This window comes from Ambystoma mexicanum, chromosome 14 (genome assembly GCF_040938575.1).
Source record: "Ambystoma mexicanum isolate Mex_15411 chromosome 14, UKY_AmexF1_1, whole genome shotgun sequence".
Classification (NCBI taxonomy): Eukaryota; Metazoa; Chordata; class Amphibia; order Caudata; family Ambystomatidae; genus Ambystoma; species Ambystoma mexicanum.
Genome location: NC_090940.1, coordinates 629,176,604 through 629,198,506, shown reverse-complemented (window position 1 = coordinate 629,198,506; position 21,903 = coordinate 629,176,604). Strand labels below are relative to the sequence as shown.

At 46.1% G+C, this 21,903-nt stretch overlaps 1 protein-coding gene across 3 annotated transcripts in view; it reads right to left on the bottom strand.

The window, feature by feature from the left end:
* Positions 1-21,903, bottom strand: part of TECPR2 (tectonin beta-propeller repeat containing 2) — an 879,235-nt gene that overhangs the window by 801,193 nt on the left and 56,139 nt on the right. The gene's annotated exons all lie outside the window — the stretch shown is intronic.

The window sequence follows — 21,903 nt, the reverse complement described above, 5'->3', positions numbered from 1 at the left end:
GCACATTAAGAAGACATTTAAAGCAGTATGGGTCTTGTAGAATAGACAATAAACAAGTTTGATCTGCAGCATACTATGTATAATTCTCAGGAGGTAGCCCCCTGCTTGCTGGGTGATGCCCAATACAGAGGGGCGCCTGCTCCTCAATTCTATTTTTTGATCCCTGTATATGAACAGTGCCACTGTGAAATCACTCCATACCTCTTCACCCAAATGCTTGCCAGTTTCTTTCTTGTTATTCCAGATATCTATAGGCAGAAAAAGCTTGGGCAGACCACCCGCAAAAATACAGCCCTTGATAGCCTCAATGCATTCTCATCCTAAATTATGGACTATTTAACCCGTTACCATTCTCAGGAGAGAGTCCCTCACATTAGTGAATTAATAAATGTTTGAGGTTTCACCCCAAGTCAGTAAGAGAAAGCCAGGTGTAAACTCCTTGTTTTGATGACTCAAGAGACGGCCCACCTCAACCGCACCTTGCTGATGCCGAGCAAGGCCACAACGCGCGCCTGATGTTGTGGTGGAACTCTTTTCAAATTAAGAAGGACTAGCATTTCACTGCTGGGTTGGCCTCATGTGCGGGATGGAACCGATATGCATATGGAAATGTCTCCTCTCGCAAAGCACAGCAAGCTAAAACAGGATTGTGGACCATCCCACAGACCAGTGTTTTGGGCATTCTTCATTCTCAGCAGGAGGACTCGTTTTTAGTTAAATTATGGGTGTGCAAATTAAGTCCTGTAACAAGTGGAACAAAAGTGGGTCAAAGATGGTGATGTGATGTCATCTTTGATGTCCTGGGTGTTAGACTTAGCAGTGCACGATGGTGGTGCAAGTTATTGTTGCTTAGCTTACCATAACTGGTGAATTTCAATGGTTTTTCGGTTTTACTTGTAACCATAACGTCCCTTTAACAAAGTTTTTTCAGTGAATTTCATGGATTTTTACCAGTGCATGCTAATTTCCTAAAACTGACTAATATCATAATTATACCAATATAGTAAAACTTCTGTCCAATTTACAGTTTCACCTTAAGACTCTGCCATTTCCCACCTTCTAGCATCATTTATTTTTTATTTTTTTTTAAATCTTTTTCAGTTTTCACAAATTTACAACAAAAAAAATTATTAATAGGTCACATTTCTGGCATACATTTGTAATACATCTATACACCTTTTGCAACAGTATTTGCATTCGTCGATGTCGGTGAACGTCTGCCGTCATCGCAGAAACTGTCACGTGACCGCGTGTGGCATGATGACGTGTCAAATGCTTTGCTCTGCATGATCGTGTCCGTGCTTCGCGGACAGCTCAGAACTGCACTTTCTGCTGATCTAGGAACATTCAACCTCAAGATGTTCCCCTTGCACAGGTCCTACAACTATTCTTACTAATTATCCATCACCAATCTACTACAGAGGACATACTGGGAAGAATATTAGCAAAAATGCTATTTATCTTAAGAATGGCACCAGCTATTACCACCCCTCCTCCCCAAAAGCCACCACCACCAGCTAGAGGACCAACACAACGAAAAATGGAAGTACTTCCAAAGACAATGAAGAGGACCAAGAAGATGAGGTAAAGGAAGTGCCTACCTCTAGCACCAAGAGAATCATGGGTGTGGCAGTTCTTTACCACTGTTGGGGATGTACCAAAGGCTAAAGCTATCAAAGTGAAATGCACAGAGTGCAACGTTGTACTCCGTTGTGACTACCTGGACAGTACTCCTACCGGACCACCTTCATGCGCCGCCACACCCATTCCAAACACCACAATGCTCTCAGGAAGGCATTCCTTTCTTAACAAGTAGTAGGCTATCCTCCACCTCATCTTCCTCAACCAATACTATAACCACACAGCTACTTCTGTGGGACACAAAATCACCACAGCACCTTGGAAGCAATAAAAGAGGCCGTTGATCCATATCTTTAGAAGTCAACAGTCCTCTGTGTATACTGCAACACACACAACACTCTGCAGGGGGGGGGAGCAATTGTGAAGTGCTTTTAAAGCTATAATCAGGTAGCATGAGAAACACTGCCCCTACCTCAGATGTAACACGCACAACAACTTCCCCTGCCCACCTGCTCCTGCATATCAGTGCTTGGTGCCTCTTCCCTCATCCCTCCCCACCTTATGTTTTAAACTCCCCTAAAAAAAAAAATTTAAAAAAAGGTTCATTTAGGAACCATCTTCAAATAGAAAAATAGAACTAAAAACAAATAGTATAGACTCCATGTACTTTACATCTCTCAGTAAAGTCCATGATATGATGTAGCATTTATAACGCGCTTGTACACAAGTGTTTCTAGGCGCGACAAGACAAGGAGGAGGAAACAAGGGAGGACAAAATAACAATCTTACTGGCCCTTGTGTCCTTCAGATCACGCAAGTGCAGGGACGAGGGACTGGGAGAAGTGCAAGGGGGGGGGGGGAAGAGCGAAGGGCAGTTAACTCACAAGTGCAGCCAGCGGGTGGCTAATAAGTGCAGAGAGAAGGGACTGTAGGATTGCAGATACAGCCGAAAACAAAGGTGGGGAACCCCTACATGGGCATCTGGGGTAACTTCAATACATGCAAAACAGAAAGGATGCCCTATGTGCTGAAAAAGAGTCAATAAGAGAATTTGAGAAATTGCATACTGAGGGACAGAGAATGTGTTCTTATTAAAAATATATCATTTTATTCTGTTACAATTTCATCAAGTACATCACTTCTAAACAATTATAAATCATCAAATCATTTTCCATAAACATGTTTTTTTGTAAAAGAAGTTTTTTTTCTGCAAATAGCGCATTTTTTGTAACCATTTCTCCTATGTATATATTGCTAATACAATTCCAGATAACCTTTACTTTGACAGTCCACCATTAAGGATTGCAGATACAGACCCTTGACTGCTGGGAGACCGTGCAAGGGCAACTGGAAATGCAGGAGCCCGGGCCCGAGTTCAGAGGGTGACCAGGTGACCAGTGCGCAGAGCAGTCAGGTGCATCAGTAGCGGAGCGGAAGAGCGAAAGCGGAAGCGAAAAGGAAGGTCTTTAGTTGCTTCCGGAAAAAGAGGTGGATCTGCTCAAGTTTGACAGAGGCAGGGAGGCCACCAACTCTCTGCTTGGAGAAGCGTCTCACCTTCAGAGAGTTGGAAGTGGATGAGCAGAGAGCTCGAGAAGGAAGCGGTTTTGGAAGAGAAAGTTTGAGGTAGAGCAGTCCCAGGCCCCAAAAAGCCTTGTGGACAATGCAGAGTGTCTTGAAGTTCATCCTTGCAGCCACAGGGAGCCAGTGAAGAGATTACAGAGCTGGAGAGATACGATCCCTGGACTTGAGGCCAAGGACAAATCTCACAGTCCTGTTCCGGATAAGTCGTAAAGGTCGAAGAGTAGAGGCAGGAAGATTTAGAAAGAGGCTGTTGCAATAGTCCAGCCTAGAAAGGACCAGAGCTCTGGGGACAGTGAGCTTCTGGGGGAAGGAGAGGAAAGGAAGAATACCTCTGAGGAGGTGCAGCTGATAGTTTGACTTCTTATAGAAGTCAGAGATGTGAGGAGAGAAGGAGAGGGTGGAGTCGAAGAGGACACCAAGGTTCTTGGCCTCACAGGAAGGAAGAGAGAGAAAAAAGAAAAAAGAGAGAAAAAGAAAAAAAGAGTGAGAGTGAGAGAGAGAAAAGGACAGAGCAAGTGTCCCAATGAGGAGAATCTCATTCTTACTGGCATTAAGACAGAGATCATTGGCGGCACACCATTCCTGAATTACGGCTAGACATTCTGGTATAAGAGGAGTAGCAGAGGTGGATGAGGGGAGCTTGAAAGACAGCTGAGTGTCATCTGCATAACAATGAAAATTGGAGCCGAAAGTAGTGATGTGGTGGGCAAAAGGTGCCAGGTAGTGACTGAAGAGCCAGGGAGAGAGGTCGGACCCATGGAGAAAACTACAAGTAAAGAGAGGGATAGAAGAGAGGAAAAACCCTAGTTGAACCTGGGTCAGTCGGTGAGAAAGGAGGTCAAATCAGTAATACAGAGGTTGTCATGGAGACGATTGAGCAGGATGGCATGGTTGACCGGGTCAAAAGCAGAGGATAGATCACGGAGAATGAGGACAGAAGGGAGATTAGAGTCAAGATTGGAGAGCAAGTCTTCATGTGTGTTCAGGAGAGCAGTTTCCGTGCTTCTAGCAGCTCTGAAGCCAGACGGGTGGTCATGGGGGCAACCAGCAGATTCAGTATGTAGATTAAGCTGGGAGATGGCCAGCTGTTCCAAGAGTTTACCCAGGAAAGGAGTGATGGAGAATGGCCGCTAGTTAGCCAGAGAGGAAGGATCGGCCAAAGGCATTTTTAGAAGAGGGTGAACAAGAATGCTTAGAGGGGTGAGGGGGGGAGCTCCAGTGGCAAAGGAGTGATTTCAGAAATCAGTCAAGGCTGGAGCAAGGGTGTCGATGTGGTCCTTGATAGGTCTAGATGAGCAAGGGAGAATCTGCTTTGATGAGACTTTATAGACAGGACTTGTCTAGAAACATTGTCAGGGGTGAACCGATCAAAGGAGGAGGAGAGATGGCTTCAGACGTCCCAGGGGTGGTAGGAGGAGGAGGAGGAGGAAGGCTGAGAAGGAGGAGGAGGAGGAGGAGGAGGAGGAGGAGAAAGAGGAGGAGGAATAAGAGGAGGGGTTGGATAGGATGTCCTGCGTTTTAGTAGTGAATGAGAGGCCAAGGCCGTGCACAGGGCGTGGGAGGGATCGGCAGAGAGTGCAGCAGGATTGGCCAGCTCCTTGCAGATTTTGAAAAGTTCGGCCGAGTTGTTAGATGCCGCAGAGATGCAAGCTTGGATGTACACTCTCTTCTTAGAGAGGACAGACTCTGTAATGCCTTTGGAGCTGGCGGCAGGCCAGTGTGTCAGGGGGAGCGCGCAAGGCCCACCACTTCCTCTCTGCCGCCCTACACTTGCGTTTAAGGGCGGCAAGGCCAGAATTGTACCAAGAGTTGCACTTGGATTTGGGCTTCAAGCGGATCCTCATGACAGGGGCAAGGACAACCAGAGTGTTAGGCTCCGTCAGGGTGAGAGTCAGCCAAAGGTGCAGAAGGAGGAGAGAAAGCCGCAGCAAAAGCCTCAACTGACACACACTTCATGGGTTGGATGAGAAGGTGGGTGGCAGTGCTGGAGTCAGCTTGACCTGCAGGGAAGAGAGAGAGAGAGGTGGGAAGTAAGGAGAAAGTGATCACTCCAAGAGAGGTGGGGTGAGAGGGTTAGAGAAGGGGAGGTCTGAGGAGATCAGAACATCCAGGGTGTGCCCTGCAGACAGAGAAAGAGACAGAGAAATTGACGAGACAGAGAAAGAGACAGAGAAAGAGACAGAGACAGAGAATCACAGAGGTTGTGAAAGAGTCCTGAAGAAGGGCTGGTAGCATCCAGGTGGATGTTCAAGTCTCTGAGGAGGAGAAGTTGGGAGGGAGAAGCAAAGAGCGAGCAGGAGAGGTCAACCCACTCAGAGAGGAAGAGGGCAACCTGGCCGGGAGGCCTGTAGATAGTGCCCACAGTGATAGAGGCCAGGAGAGATGGAGAGCCTTCAGACCAGGCAATCAAAGGAGGAGGAGTGCTGCACTGGAAAGATAGAAGCAGGGATCCACTCTGAATATCAAGGCTATACCCTCTCCGGGACAGTTGGTTCTGAGTTCGGAGAGGATCTTGTAGCCATCGGGAAGGAGAGTGTCTAAACTCATGACACAGCTGGACTTGAACCAAGTCTCGGTGAGACCGAGTACATCCAAATCAAGCTCTTACAGAAGATGTCAGGAGTGTTTGACAGCTGAACGAGAGTTGAGAATATCGATGTGGAGCAGATTGCCACATTTGAAAGGCTTCCTGGGTGGGGTACAGGCCAGAGGTACACCCTGCAAACGTGTTGGAGGTGCTAGAGGATGGGCAGAGGAGGAAGGAAGAGAAGGCAGGGTAGTCAGAGGGAGAGGAGAGTAACAAGAGGGGTGGCAGAGGAGGGAGGCAATAGGGTGGCCATAGAAGCATCAGGGGTGCCGAAGGGGTGCCAGAGGAAGGAGGCGGCAGAGGAGCCAGAGAGGGGTAAGAAGGGAGATCAGAGGAAAGGAAGTTGATAAGGCGCAGGACGCGTCTATCAAAGAGGAGGTGATTGGCCTGAGGGCCCTGGACCATTTAAGTAGACATTAATGATGCTCTTAGAGGAGTGGAAGGAGCATAGGAGGGCCTCCCACCGGGTGCCACTATTAATGGAGGAGGAAAAAGAAGAGGGAACAGAGACCATATGGGGGGGTCCATAGGACTGGAGAGGGAACGACAAAGCGTATGTCGGTAAGGGTCTGTCTGGAGGAAGCACTGGTAGAGGCATCAGCGATAGGGAGGCCTGGGTTGGAGACCAGGATGTCTCTTTTGAACTTCTTCCTGCTAGACTTAGTGAGAGGGATAGGATAGTCCATAGAAAAGAAGTTAGAAAAGGCAGGTGAGACAGAGCGCACCATAGGTGGTGAGGGGAGAAAAGAAGGGCGGTTGGGGGAGTTCATGCAGGGGGGCAGATAGGAGGAATGCATGGGGGGACACGAAAGGGAGGGGGTCACAACAAAGAACAACTGACCTATAAAATCAGATGCAGTACAGAACCATCAGAAAGAAAAGAGAACAACTGGGAATCTAAAGGTAGATCATGTAGATATTGTACAGAACTAGGCAACACACAAATCTCAACAGGGAACCTGGAAGTGAAGAAAGCAGGTGCAATTCAGGACCTAAAGCAAAACAGAGATCAGCAGGGAACCTAAGTGAAGAAAGCAGGCAATTGCAATGATGCCACAAACCATGGATATCAACACAATATCAAGAACCGTAGAGAGCAAACACCAAGTTAATAGAATCAACAATACAGTCAACAAGGCAAAGAACACAACAGGAATCTAGAAGATAAAGAAATTACAGAAAACAGTAGAGCACGAGACAGCGTCAGAATTGTACACAATAGATCCAAGAGGGAAGGGCTGAGATGCGAGATTAAGGAAGAGAAACGCAAGGGGGGCGTGGAACAGGATGTGGGGATCTACGATGCGAGGGAGCGCACACGGCCAAGTTGTTGGATAAGTATTTGAGCACAGCACAACACAACACACCCAGATTCCACTTACATGATCAGTCGCAGCAGGTAGACGGCTGCAGGCTACGTGCTACCACAGTGGACACTGGTAGACACCACTGGAGCCGTCCTTGGCTGTGGTGGCTGCCACGGCAGGGGGTGACTTTGGTGGACTATTTAAAGGGCCTGTCAACCAAATGGGAGCATGGTGGGATGGAGGGAGGGCCAACAAACAAAGGAAGCAACTGGGACAAAGGGAGGGGCGGGGGAGCGGGCACACGCGCTGCGGTGCAAGAATAGAACGTTTTCAAATGCACAACTTACTGTGCCATGGAGCACCAGTCCTCACCGCAGCACCAGAGAAGTTGACGTTGGCATTGCCTGATGATGGTCGGGGTGGCCTATGGGGACATAGGGAGAAACCACACGTTGGCGCATGCTTACCTGCTGTATGAAAAGGGGTTTGGGCCCTGAATCCTCCTGGTCTGAACAGGAATTGCCCTTTTCTTCGTCTGCCCTTCGCTTCAGACGGCCGGGCGACCGACGCCCTTGATCTAAGAGTTAAGAGCAGAAAGGAAGAGGCAGGGCTAAGAAGGTGGCTAGGGGGAAAGAGTGGCAACCGGGAAGACAACAGGTGGGCGGGGCTTCGGCTAGGTGACCTAGAACCACTTGCTCCCCTATCTGCAAAGGAAAAGAGGCAGGAGGGCTGCTTAAGTGAGGCAAAAGAACGGCAACATAGATTCAATAAGATGTTCCAACATTTCCATTAGCATTTTGTTATGCTAATGGGAATAATGTGGCGTTCATCCCCCGTTCTAGGCACTAGAACGGGGGATAACGGACCGCCGGAGCAAGTTAACAGCCCAAGCGAAGTGAGGGTGGATAACGAGGGCTCCGGACAGTTATCCCCCGTTCCAGTCCCTAGAACAGAGCCTGGAGGCCATTACCACCCTGGGTTGCCAAAGTGGTAACCCGGGGTGCAAAAAGGATTTTTCTTCCTGCACCAGGACACGTGCAGCGTCCTGCTGTAGGAAGGAAAATCATTTTCCAATATGGCCACCATGAAACGGGAAGGCAGGGCTCCATACATAGCCCCTCTTCCCTTTCCATGGCAGCCTGCTGAAGGCAAAGAGAACCCTATGACCATATTACCACGAGGACATTCTTTTTTCCCTTTCAAATCGATCCCAATTTCAATAAATGTTACCACATAGCCGGTCCCTGGTGGACATTTATTTATTTATTTAGGTTTGTAGAGCACGTAGCAGTTTGAAAGCATTGTGACACTTGTTACAGTGAGAGATCAAAACTTAGTTACATACATAACAGACAGGCATACATATTGTACTAATTGTGCAGAACAGTTTGTACAGCAGCATGAATAGGGTGAAGGAAGAGACATGGAGGGAAAGTAAAGAGCAGTTAGTTAAGGAGAGCAGTTTTAAGGTTTTTACAAAAGGCAGGGAGAGAAGTTTCTGCTCTGAGGGCAGTGGGGTGCGCATCCCAGAGCTTAGAGGCTAGATATGGGAAACCTATTCCTCCTGCTTTGGCTCTGTAGATGGGCGGAATGGTGATTTGGTTGGTGTAGCATGTTCTTGTAGGCCTGGTTGAGGTGGATCTTGATAGAGTATCTGAGAAGTAGGAAGCTGCAGTAAAGTTGATGCATTTGAGTGTGGTCGTAAGAATTTTGAATGTGATGCGGTCTTGCACTGGAAACAAGTGAACAGACTTTCCTGCTTGTGATATGTGATCTCTTTTTGGTATGCTTAGGGCTGCTCCGAGTGAGTTATATTGGGTGATTTGGAGTCTGCTTATGTTTTTTGTGGAGGTACCGGCAAGTAGTGCATTACAATAATCAAGCTTGGCCCCTACTGTGGCTCTAGCTATAGAGAGACAATTGTCCTTTGTTAAGAAGGGTTTTATGGCGTTAATGGGTTTGGTAGTAAGGGCAGAGGCAGAGACAATAGCGTTGACTTGCTTGTTCATGGAGAGTGTAGCATCTATATGGACCCCTAGTGTCTTAACAGATGAGAGGACTGGGATGATGCAGTTGTCAATATTGAAGTTGGAATAGACACAGTCTAGCTTTGCTAGAGTGGATTTTTGGCCAAGAATAATAATCTCAGTCTTGTCCCTGTTGCGGCATAGGCCATAGTGGCCATCCAGGCTTGTATAGTGGAGTAGATTTGCCGAAGGGTAGTAGCATCTTGTTGATCTGAGCGGGTTAGAGAAAGGAGCACTTGGTTGTCGTCAGCATAGTTTGTGTATGCGATCCCAAGTGCATCGAGTTTATCAAAAAGAGGCTTTGTGAAGAGACTGTATAGTGTAGGGGCAGTACATGATCCCTGGGGACGCCACAGTGAATGGTGGGAGCTGCATTTGCTGTGTTTGGGAAAACTTTCATTGCTCTACCTTCTAAGAAGAAGATGATCCAGGAAGCTGCTTGATCATAGAATTGTGCATCATGCATGAGGTGTGTGTTGAGGGTTTTATGATCCACGAGATCGAATGCCGCCAAGAGGTCTAGAAGGAGGAGGAGGGCGGCCTTGCCGTTGTCCAAGATATGCGTTATTTGAAATTTTAGGTCTAACAGGGCGGTTTCTGTTCCGTGCCCTTTGCGAAATCCAGACTGCCTTTTTCCTAGGATGGAGTTGGTTTCTAGGTAAAGTTGGATCTGGCTGTGAGCGGCCTTGTCTAGTATTTTGAGCAGAAACGGGACGGTTGTTATGGCCCGGTAATTGTTAGGCTGGGAAGGGTCAAGTGTAGGTTTTTTAAAAGGGGGCGCACCCAGGCCTCCTTAAGGCTGTCAGGGACAATGCCGGATTTAAATAAGGAGTTGATGAAGTCGGTAAGGAGTGGGGCAAGTGGCTCGGCACACTCCTTCATGATCTTGGGAGGGCATACATCGCCCTTAATTGCGATGGTTTAAGGTGTTTGAGGAGGTCTATGACGTCTGCTTCTGAGAAGTCTTTTAATGCGAATTTCGGGAAGTTGTTAGGTTTGCTGTTGGGCAGAGTCTGTATTGGCTGGCTTTGGTTTTGGTTCAGAAGGGCTTTATAATGGTTTAGAATTTTGTTTTGTAGCAGGTCTATTTTTTTTAGCATAGCAGCTTGTATGCTCGTGCACCATGCTTCAGCTTTAATAATTTTGTCCGTGCAGATCGGAGGATCTTTGAGTTCATTAAAGATGGTGAAGAGTTCTTTAGATTTGGGAGTTGGCGTCGGATATTCGGCGATTATACGCTTCAGGTTTGGCAGTGAAAATGGCGTCTTTGTACTTTTTAGTGATAGTTTTGAAGCTTTCTTTAGCGGTGTCACAGGGGTTAGCCTGACAGTATTTAAGCGCCTGCCGTTTGTTGCTAAGTAAGGTTTGGAGCTCATCAGTGAACCAGGAGTTTGAGTGGAAAGACTTTTTCCTTCATGCCCACTTTATCCCCCTTGGTTGTCCCTCGTGGTCATGGCCCGTAGGCAGATTGTCTGGGTCATGACCTCACGCCATGACCCAGACAATCTATCTACTGCCCATGGCCACGGGCTATACCTCAATCACCAAAGGTACATCACTATCTTTTGTACCAACATTATGTCACTTTTCAAAAAATAAAACGTGTACACATTTGCAAAACCATGCTTTCAGACCCCACTTGACAAAATCCATTCAGACTTTGCACAAACATTCAAGGTTGGGTCTTTAATCTTTCTGGAAACTTTTGTCAAACAGCAAAAAAATTATAACCCTTTTTAAAAAAAAGAAAAATGTATTGGCATTTATGTATAAATACAGATTTGCATATATCAATTGCCTCACTTTACATAGGATGTCTCAATTGTTATGCAATTTTACGCTGATATCGCCAAAACAACGGAATAAACACACAAACAACTGTCTTGTAATGTAAAGTAATGTAACACTTTTCAATATCTTGGTATGTGCGAATTACAGTAACGGGCCTGCTCGGAGCGGTCGCGGTCTTCAGATCGGGGGAATGCTTCGCTGACACGTAGGGCGTGCTTTACCAGTTTAAGGTCAAGTGCTTAAGATGGGCGCGGGGTTTGAGTAGCTTCAGAGGGGGGGGGGGGGGGTTTGTAGTCTGACAGGTGGAACATGTCCCAGACCAGTGGCTTCCAGGCATCACAGATGTTGCTCCCTTCCTCCCCATTTCTGCTCACTCCTTCCATCCAGACTCTAGTCTCTACCCCTGAACTCTCTGTGCCAGCTAACGTACTGTGGACCGCCAGCTGATTTCTAAGCCATTGCCATTGATCTTTTAGCCAATATGCACACCATGTCCATGAACCTGACCACATGCTTATGCTTATCAGCTCTTGGGTATGCCCCCAGCAGACATTCTTTTGGGGTCCATTTGTATCGTACTAATCCAGCTTTTTTGCAGGCCTGTTCAATCCGTGCCCAGAAACTTTGCACTCGATCACATCCCCAGAACATGTGGATCAGGTCCTTGTCACTCGACTCACACCAAGGGCACAGCGGTGGTCTGCTGTTGTTGAATGCGACTATCCTGCATGGCGTCATATATGTATGGTACAATAAGTTCAGCTCTATCAGCCTGAAACGGGCATTCTGTGACACCTCTTTAGGGTGTGCCATTATCCTTTCCCATTCCTTCTCAGTTATGTCCACCTCCAGGTGTTTCCCCCCCCCATCTCGCTTTTAATGCAGAACTTTTAGGGTTGGGAATGTCTGTCAATAGACTAGTCTGGACACCACCCGCCAGCCATCACTCAAGTTGTGCATTAGAGTCATCAGGGGGTTTGCCACCGGCTCGTTTGGCCACCCTTCCCATTTCTCCCTTCCCACCCCCCCTCCTGAGACCGCCGGTACCAGAGGAACTGCCCTCCAGGTACCCCTCCTTTCTCCCGCAGTGATTCAAACTCCCTGAAGGCTTTGTCATTATACAGATCGCCCCAGGTGTACATACCCCACCTTTCCCAGTATCTCACAGTTGTCAAATCCGCGATGGCCTTGCAGACATCTGCGGATATTGAAGTCTCAGGTGAGTAAGGGTGAGTAAGTTTCAGTAGTGGCAGGGCCCTGCCCCAGACCTTCCCACCCAATTTCACCACCATAGGGACACTCTTTATGCAACTCAGTGGCACCAACAATATTTCTTTCAGGCATGCCGGGGCCACCAGTCTGCAATAGCCTGGTTTCAGAGGGGGCCTCGTCTGACAGCCAGGTGGCCACAAAGCTCAATTGGGCCGCCAAGTAGTATTTTTGCAAATCTGATAGTTGCACCCCCTCCCTCCTTATAAGGCAGGCACATAGTGGTAAATGATAGTTTGTGTCACGCCGCCCTCCACAAGAATTCCTGTAGCAATACTTCCAGTAAATGGAATACACCATCTAAAAATGCAGAGAGACCTCCTTGACAAAACTCCAAACATTGCAAAACATGTATATCTAGATCTAAAATATTTTTTCAAACTTTTGTGCACATTCGGCAAATGGCAACACATTTATAAGCCTTTACAATATTTTCGGATACCCCCCCTTTCATTTTTTTCCCTCTTTACAAAATAGCATCACACTTTCCAAAACCATTCAGCATCAGGTCTAGAATGAAATTCCAAAATGTCATGCAGTTTCACTGAGTGGCGCCAAGGTTGTGCGCCATCCAAAAACTGCTTTTCACCAACCCTGTAATGCACAAGTAAGGATAGATGACCAAGAACATCTAAGATGTTCGCAGACATTACAGGACTGCCCCGGATTGTCTGCGGACATCGGAGAAGAAATACACCGTTTGTTGGATTTTTAAGACCATATCCCATCCCATCACTGTGAGAAACCTGAAGGTGTCTCCCTGACGAGTCTGCAGGGATCAGTCATCCAGGTGGCCAGGACACGGCCCTCGCTATTGGATCGAGTTCCTGGGGATGGACCAGTGAGGGGGTATCACCTGGCTAAGGGGTCCTTGGGGAGTCGAAGTGGGACACCGATGGGTGAGATGCGGTATCCCCCTTCTTCTAACCACCTTTTCCCCATCCTACTACGTAGGATAGACACTCTGCCACTCCGCCCCTCTTTTCCGACATGAACACTTTCGCACAACACGAATGACAATGGACTAACAGAGCCGTTTACCGGACATGCCCCAACACAAGTGTCAGGCACAGTCAGACAATTGACCAAAATCACACACATCTGACGGCCTTTTGCCTTCCCCACAGGGATAAAAGGGGGAGCACGAGAGAAGAGTAAGAGCAAGGCGGATCGCACAACGAGAGAGCTATCCAAGCACAGCAGTTCAAGAGGAGAAAGGTGGCGAGAAGTAAAGGGGTGACAAAGAGAGAAACGATTTGGCCCTTTCCGAACCAGTCCCGAAAAACCTCAGTGGAAGGAATCGTAAGACCACAAACAATAGCCAGCGTGTGTTGCAGCAGATGTCAACGGTACAAAGAGCACGCCAAAACGGTTAAGTGGAACAGGGAGAGACGCTTGCAACCATGGTACCGCCCGTAACTCCAGAGACAAGAAAAGCCTAGCGATTCATCAAAGCCGGTGAGTCGAGGGTAGAACCGATAAGAAACCGAACTGTGTTGACCGAAAGTCGCAAAATGGCAAATTAAGGAAAGTTCAAAGAACTGTTAACATTAAGGGAAAACCAGCTGCAGATGGGTCCGCAAAACGTGGGTGCTCATTCGAGAGACTCTGGTTGATCCCACGTTTTTTTAAACTATCGAAACCAGAAGACCCAAGGAGAGCCAGAAGGAAACGGTCAAAGTGGTCATACAGGGGTCTAGCAAAACCCCCTGTGCAGTCGAAAGTCTTTGCCTGCCCGTAATTGAAAAGCTAAGGGAGATGAATCCTGCATAGTGAGAAAAGAGGAAGACCTGTTTGATTGATAAAAGTTGCCATGAGTGAACCCGACGGAGGGATACTGATGGAAAGGGGCGAAGTCTGAAGTCCCGATGAACAGTGTGTTGACGAGAGTGAACCCGACAGAGGGATGTCCACAGTGAACCGTTAGACATCAAGACTTGTGAATGCCACAGGTGAAATGGTTTCGAGAAAAAGCCATAGTGAACCAGGCGGAGGTAGGCTGGTATTCGAGAGGGGTCTGAGCGCCTAAGAGGGGGGCCAGGGGTGAAGTCATCACCCAGCGTACATTGGAAAGGAACTTTTAGTTTATTATTTTGAACACATCAGGTCCTCGGAGGCAAGGGACTTTTTGTTGAAGAGACTTAACCGCCAAAGGTCCTGATAGCTGAAAACGGAACAGTTGTCTCGTGCTGGGAAAGCGCGAGAGTATGCTGTGCTCAGGAGTCCCACCTTGTCCAGTGCACAAAACGTGGGGAAGGGCGACCCCAGCTACCACATCCTGACTTATCATTTGTGAACACTTCTTTCTTTTGAACCCCATCCCTTACTTTTTTATTTAGTTGTAAGGATTGGCAATAGGCTTTTTAGTATAGGCCTTTTTATTTGACAAGATGTCACCAGGACTGCCTTATTATTATTTGATAATGGTAGTTTGCTCCCATCCTAGATTTAGGTTTAGATTAGGTGTTTTCCAACCTGCATATACAGTTTAATAAGCACCCTTGAACTGTGATCACTTGTGTCTTCTTTACTGTTGCCACCATGTGTTCCTTACATATGGTATCAGGAATGGAATGTGACTCAATTGAATATAATAAATCGGGGAACACTACAATTTCAAAAACTTAGACAGCCTCTAGGCCATCCATCGCCCCAAGTAATCAATAGGGTTTGATATCTGTAGCAGCAGGTACGCTATTATCCCTCCTTGGAAAAGAGGAATGATTACTACGGACTTGGTTTTGTTCCCCCTGCTGGGTGCTACATACAATTTGCCCCGAAATCTGGCCTAGCGTGGAAGTTCGGGACAGACGTTTTAGCAAGCGTCATTGATCCCGACTTCCGGGGAGACGTGAAGGTTTGCTTACCTAATCATGACGAGATCCCTTTTGATGTATGTCGGGGAGATAAAATTGCCCAGGGAATTTTGGAAAGAGCTCTTTACTCAGTTTAAAGAAAGTGAACCAGATAAAACAGAGAGGTAACTTATGCTTTGCGGAAGCTGATAAATCTCTTAACATCGAAGCAAGGAAGGGAGAAGGGCCCCCCCCCGCACCCCAATCTATCCTGACCCAACCTACGCCCAGCAAAATGATCTAGCTCTCGCTGAAGCTTTCTTCAAGCAATTACGGACGAAGGCGGCTTAGAAAAGGGAAGTCCTTTTTTCTTCTTAAAACAAGGATTGCTTTATAGAAGAGAGACATCTACGGAAGGCTTAGTAAAAACACAGTTGGTAATACCCAAGAGCCGCTGAAAGGTTGTACTGGAGAATGTGCATTCTCATCTTACTCGGGGGGGCATTTAAGACAATCTAAAACCCAGGCACATATTAGTGCGAATTTTTACTGTCCAGGTATCCACGCTGATATAAAAACCTTCATTCAAATGAGCGAAATATGTCAAAAGACCAACACGCACATCCCATTACCTGCCCCTCTGAACCCGTTGCCAATCATAGAAGTCCCCTTTTCGAGAAACGGTATGGACATAATTGGATCTCTAGAGACATCCAGATTAGGTCATAAATATGTCCTTGCGATTGTGGATTATGCAACCAGATTTCCAGAGGCATTCCCAATGCAGAATACCACACAGCAGATCCTTAAACATCTTCTATGGTATTTCTCCAGGTTTGGCTTTCGCAAGGCAATGCTAACAGACCAAGATTCTAATTTTATGAGTAAGCTTATGGCCGAAGTCAAAGATCTACTCCAAATTACGACCTTAAGAACTTCTGTGTACCATCCCCAAACCGATGGCTTCGTAGATAGATTCAATAAGACCCTAAAACTAATTTTACAAAAATTGGTAGACAAGGATGGGTCTGAGACCGAATGATCACGTGGGCACTCTTTGCAGTGAGGAAAACCCCCAGGCATCCACAGGTTTCTCTCCCTTTGAACTGCTCTTTGGTAGAGAGCCCAGTGATGTCTTGGACATGCTCTGGGAAACCTGGGAAGAACAAGAGGAGGCCCCATTACAATTTCGCAGACCGCCACCAGAATGTAAGAACATACAAAATTGGTTTGAGACTTAGTTTGTACTTGTATTGAAAAGGCCCAGAGCCAACAAAAATCAACTTATGACAAGTAAGTGAACTTAAGATAATTCTACATAAAACAAAAAATATTGGTCCTCTTACCCACCTCAGAAAACAAACTTGTCTCCAAGTGGCAAGGACCTTATGAGTTAATACAACAAAAGGGAACCTGCATTATAAAGTACCCCAACCGGACAGAAAACAGAAGGCCCAATTTTATCACGTAAATCTCTTCAAAGAGTGGAAGGAGAACCTGTAAGCCACCCATGCCAACGTACTAGCCTGTCTGGTCCTCCAAGAGATAGATAACTGATAAATTCCTCCCGAGCCATCTATCCAACAACAAGAAGATCTAAAAGATGTAGTGGACTAATTTCCTGATGTATTCTCAGAAAAACTAGGAAGAGTAAAAAGGCACATTCACAGTATATTAGAACACCTTAAGGTAAAGTGGTTCATTTAAAACCCTATAGACTTCCATAAGCCCGTGAACAGATAATGATTGAGGAAGTCAACAAAATGTTAAAAGTCAAGATTATCGAGCCTTCTGCAAGTCCATTGTCCTCTCCTATCGTGTTGGTCACTAAACCTGACCGTTCCTGGAGATTCTGCATAGACTTCCACCAAATGAATGCGCACCCTTCAACATGTAACTCCAATTCAGTTATTGTCTTCACTGTCTTTTTTGTACCCCTCTTGCAACCAAGGAAGCCTACTGTAACAGCGCCCCGAGGCTCAAGGGCCGTTTTGTGCACTTTATAAATGTAAATAAAAATAAATTCTTGGACTTCGATGCCTATCCCATGCCAGGCATCGTTGACCTAAATGATAAACTTGGAGCAGCCACCTTTCTATCTACCCTAGATTTAACCAAAGGGTACTGGCAAGTTCCCGTGTAGGGGCCACATAAGGAAAAGACAATTTTCAACGTCTTTAGAGGACGGTTCCAATTCAAAGTCCTTCCGTTTGGCTGACAAGGCACACCAGCCACTTTACAATGCCTCATGGATCAAATCATACAACCAGAATCCGATTTGTGTGGAACTTATATTGACATCATCATTTTTAGTAAGACTTGGGAGGACCATCTCTTCCATCTTCATACCATCATGAAAGTCCTCAGAAACCCTGGCCTAACTGCAATCCAGATAAATGTAGATTGGCCCAGCCAGCTGTAAAATACCTTGGCTTTTTCATAGGGAATGGGAACGTACAGCCCCAACATGAGAATGTAAAAGCGGTCTTAGAAATGCCAACCCCGAGACCAAAAGAGACCCGAGAGCTTTTCTCCGGTTAATAGGATATTACTGTAGGTTTATCCCCAACTTTTCAGACAAAACAGCCCAGCTGACAGATAAACTTATTGGCACAACGAGGATGAGATACGTTATAACACCTTGAAACAGACTCTGTGCCAGAACCCAATCCTGAAGGTAGTCGACTTCTCTAAGGAGTTTGTATTACAGACGGATGCCTCCCTTACAGGGTTAGGAGCCTTCCTGTCCTAGGTTTGCGATGGAGTATAACACCCCATATTATTCAATAGTAACAAGCTGTTGTAAGGTAAGCCCTAATTATAGGGGTACCCCTTAATTATAGGGGTACCCCTAATCACGCTCACACCAGATAAAGTTCAGCCCTCTAGGGAATGAAGGCCAAGAGTCTATCTTGCAATGATAACAAATGTATACTAAATAGAAATGAGGAGAGGAGCAAAGAACTCTGCTGCCTGAACGGTGTCCCTCTGCAGACTGGAGCTTATATACTCCTGACTTGGTCACTGGATACTGGCATGGCTCCATCCCAAACTGTCCTTCTTCCCTACAATGGGTGCTGCAAAGTCTTCCTTTCTTCATAGTCAGCGATTTTACGTCATGATACTTAACCTATTGCTAGCCTATGCAAGAATACACTCTGCTCATGTTTTTCATCGTTTTTGCTACATTATGAACATTTATATATAAAAACATATTCCCTTCATACTCTCCATATTTCATTCATTCGACTGAAATTTTTATCTTGTTTTATAATCTCCTCAAAACCTTGTTTTCCATAATTCTGCATTGTGGGCATGAGCATTAGCCTACCTGGGCACTTTGACAGACAGCAAACAGCTGCCGAGTTACTTTGTGTGCTCTGCCAGAGCTAGCAAACACCGCAGCAATGCCTGTAGTCTAGTTTTAGCGCAGGCCACATTCCTTCTGGCAGAGAGCCTGCTTCTCCCATGCTTTGAGAAAAAATAGGATTTAACATTTACTAATTTATTCAGCTAATAGTTATTTGCACCTAATATATAAATAATTGCCTTCTCTCAGTGCACGCCCATCTGTTTGTGTGTGTGTCATTATAGTTGCATGAAAAAAGCTTTTCCCAGTGCTACTCCTTCCCTCTTGTCTCTTGTAATGCCTAGAAACAGTCAACAGGAGCCTTGCCCAATTCTAAAGTGCTAAGGAATTGAGGAAGGTGCTAGTTCTTTCCCAAAATACGCACCCTTTCGTTACTTCTACAGTAACAAACTCATCCCTACCCAACACATCTACAACCCCTGAAATATTAGTTTGAGTTTTGCTGTTTATTTTATCGCAAGGTGTTTAGATCCCCCAATTGAGACCATCATCTTTGCACTATTAGTGACTATATTAGCACAACATCAGAGACCCAATTGGCACCTGCAGAAGAGGACCAAGAAGAATACGAAAACAGGAACCAGTATTTTAACGGTTACCACCAGCCATGATGGGACCCAACCAAAGGCAAGCAATAGCCAATCCGTGTTCTGAACTCCACCTTCTTTCTTCATTTGAACACCTAGTTTGTGCACCACCTCGATGACGTGGGATAGTGACCCATTCTCAGAATCCTCCGGGTGTACAAAAGTGCAGCAGCTACTTATACCCCAGGAGCCAAAAAAGATGAAAAGAAAGTCTCTGCTGGGCTAAAAAGTCGATACTCATCAGGTAATCCTCTAAGCAGTGCAAAGAGTCCTTTGAGACATAGTTTGATCTCTTCTTTCTTACCCGCTGTTGAAAACGTCCTTTTTTTTGGCAGCATATCAAATTCTTGTGTGATCTGCAAGTTTCTTTCTTCTTCAGGTGCTGGAGGGACTGTTGGGCCCCTCGACAGGCATTTCTTCTCCCTTCAGGTGTTCTTCCAGGATTACTAGTAGCACTGATGGCAGGGTGGCCAGTGAACGCTTGCCCCTCCCATGGGGCTGGGAAGTGCAAGTAGGCTTGTTGGCCACAGACCCAGTAGTAATCCATCACTGCTACCGTACCTTTCGTCATATCAGGGATCACAAGAGTGTGGTTGGACTGTGTGTTTGCGCCAACAGGAACTGTTCCTTCATTGCTAAAGCAAAGTTAATATTCTATGTCTCTATCTGCAATGGCTTCTCCATTGTTGCAATGCATGTCAGCCCTGTGATGTATTGGGACCATATTTGCACACCCATTGTGTCTCCTAGGGGTATTGCTTCTCTGCTGTACTCAATCAGTCCATCTGTCGGGCACATCACTGCGGGGCCCTGCCATTTGAGTAACCTCCCAAGGAAAAATATGATACTTGTAGACACTGGCAGTATTTCGTGTTGCCTTTGCATAACGCTGGGTCTAGAGGGATGCTCCTCAACTGCACGCTATGTGCCTGGAATGTGCCCTTTATCCTTCATAGTGCAAAAGGAACCATGCACTGTGCCTCTGTAATTGGGCCTGGATGCAGAACTAAAACCTTAGGAACCGTTAATGCGTGCAGGATAAGTGCACACCCATAACCGCTTTCATTGATTATATTCCTTTCCTGCAGTGCGCATATCCGAGTAGCAGCTATTCAATGTTTCTAAATGCGTGATGTCAGAAATGGCGTCAAAGCCCAACCCATTATATAAATCATACGTCATTCACACTTCCCGTTTTATTCATCTAAGAAAACTTGTAGGGGTGGCCGGCAAAAGGTGAGCCATTTTGGATTTTTTTTTTATAGACATTCATATTAGCATTATTTTCCCCCCACTTTATATGGCTAGGCCGTATAACAGACACACCTTAATTCACTCCAAGAACCACAGTCATACAAAACAATATAATACTAAAAAAGCATAATCTATAACTTCCAGAACAAATGACATTTATCATTATCCCTACATAACAGAGGTTTGAACACGTCAGTCAGACATCCTTTCTTATTCCTAGGGAAGGGAAGGGAAGGGAAGGGAACGGAAGGGAGCCCTTTTCCCACCAGGGCCGACCGGGTTCTGGACCTTCAAAAATTGAAAAATAAATCCCAAAAATTATTGAAAAAAGTTTTTAAAAAAATAAAAGAACAATACAAAATGAAAGAATGAAAAAAGTAAAGAAAAAAATCAGGTGTGTGCCACTGCACAGCACCCTGGCATAGATCGTAAAAAATGTCTCTTTGGCTATGTCCTTAGTGAGCTTTGCCGTGTCTTGGTTGCTCTGTTCGGACATCCGAGAGATGCACCCAATATCTTAATTCCTTCACACAGATGGCAAGAGGAGTACTGAACACCACCTCATAAGGACCTTGAAACCTGGGGCTGATCAGTTCCCCAGGCAATAATGGACCAACTGTAATATGGGCAATGCTGTGTATGAATCCGCGGTCCTGCTTTCTACAGGGGTGGTCAACATTTCTCTCCCCCCTTTACTGTGGGCCACTACCACCCCTGTGTGCCTCCGTCCAGTCTCCTGATCAATTATTGATGACCCATCAACATATAGTAGGTTTCCTTCAGTCAATGCATGAGCCGTTCATCAAAGTGGGAAAATGAATAAAACTCTTGTGTATAATTTGGAGTTGCTAAAACAGGGGCCGTGCAAATAGCTTCTTTTAAGTCCTTAAATTGTCTATTCATTTCGTCAGTCCATTCCAATTTACTTTCAAGTCTCCTCCCTGTCCTTCCCTGAGACTTTGTAACAATGGCCTTGTGTAGACTGCGTAGTCTAGGATCCATGCACTACAACAATTATATAAGCCCCAAAACTGCTGCATTTCCTTGACAGTTCTGGGCTTAGGGGTGGCGCGTAATGCCGTCGCCCTATCTGGTAATATGTTTCCCCCCCACCCGGTTTGCAAAAATAAGTTGGCGCAAGAATAGTACCTCCCGTTGGCAGTATTGTAGCTTCTTTTTACCTGCCTTGTACTCTTTGTGAGCCAGAAATTGCAATAATGCAACAGAATCCCTCCTACACCATTCTTTTTCACTACATACCAGCAGATCATCCACGTACTGGATGATTGTGCTAGGCACCTGACTTCAAGGTAATCTGTACTGGGGTCACATCTCTCAGTAACCAAACAACATGTGGATTAACAGTCCATAATTGTGTTGGCACAACGCGTGTCCTCCTAAAAAAAAATATTTTTTAAAAAGACGGGATCACCACTGCCATTAGGGGGCACTATACCTTCCTACTCTACACTCTTACTTAAAAAACAAATAAACGCCACTATCTCATCCGCTGCATACACTAAGAGACTTATCAATGCCTGTGAACCATTTTTATCCACCAATAGCTGCCTCACCCTGGCCAGGGCTCTGATTCTGTCCAGATTGGATTACTGCAACACACTCTTTCTCGGTACTACTAATCTGAACAGATTACAGGTTCTCCAGAACAACGCTCTCAGGTGTGTCCTCAATCTTCCTCACAAGGCCCACATCTCCACCTTTAGAAAGGAAGTTCACTGGCTCCCCATTCTTGA